Raw genomic sequence first — 1,072 nt, 5'->3', positions numbered from 1 at the left:
AGAGAGACGAGAAATTGAGCAATGAAGAAAGACAAAAGGGAAAAAGAGGGAAAAGAAAACAAATCTAATCAAAAAAAAAAAAAAAACCAACACCAGCAGTCAACAAATGGCACTCAGAGAGCCGCCCGCCCAGGCACGCGGAATCCAAGCAGCCGGCAGCCCTGGGTCAAGAGACTGCGGCCCCAGGAAGCAGAGGAGCAAATGAACAAAGGCCCCGGGATCTCACCAGCACTGCAGCCCAGACCTGGAAGCAGCTGCACGCCCAAATGTAGCCCCGCAGCCCCGCAGAAAAGGGCAAAGACGGTACTCGGAGTCAGGCACCCAAGCAATAGGAGGGGGGATGCAGCGAGTGGCAAGCGAGAATCCAAAAGAAGCAGAAAAAGTAAAAAGGGGGGAAAAAAAAAAGCAACACCTGCAGCCTACAAACGGCACCCAGAGAGCCGCCCGCCCGGGCGCGTGGAATCCAAGCAGCCGGCAGCCTTGGGTCAAGAGCCTGTGGCCCCGGGAAGCAGAGGAGCAAAGGAACAAAGGCCCCGGATTCTCACCCACGCGGCAGCCCAGACCTGGAAGCAGCCGCACACCCGAACGTAGCCCCACAGCCCTGCAGGAAAGGGCAAAGACGGCACTCGGAGCCAGGCACCTGAGCAAAAGGAGGCGGAGGCAGCGAGAGGCAAGTGAGAATCCAAAAGAAGCAGATAAAGCAACACCAGCATCCAACAAACGGCCCCCAGAGAGCCGCCCGAACGGGCGCGCGGAATCCAAGCAGCCGGCAGCCTTGGGTCAAGAGTCTGTGGCCCCGGGAAGCAGAGGAGCAAATGAACAAAGGCCCCGGGATCTAATCAGTGCAGCAGCCCAGGCCTAGAAGCAGTCGCACGCCCAAACGTAGCCCCACAGCCCCATAGGAAAGGGCAAAGACTGCTCTCGGAGTCAGGCACCTGAGCAAAAGGAGGGGGGAGGCAGCGAGTGGCAAGCGAGAATCCAAAAGAAGCAGAAAAAGAAAAAAGGGGGAAAAATAAAAAAGCAACACCTGCAGCCTACAAACGGCACCCAGAGAGCTGCCCGCCTGGGCGCG

The sequence above is a fragment of the Trichechus manatus genome, unplaced genomic scaffold (assembly GCF_000243295.1).
Source record: "Trichechus manatus latirostris isolate Lorelei unplaced genomic scaffold, TriManLat1.0 scaffold00083, whole genome shotgun sequence".
Lineage (NCBI taxonomy): Eukaryota > Metazoa > Chordata > Mammalia > Sirenia > Trichechidae > Trichechus > Trichechus manatus.
This window is presented reverse-complemented; position numbering follows the sequence as displayed.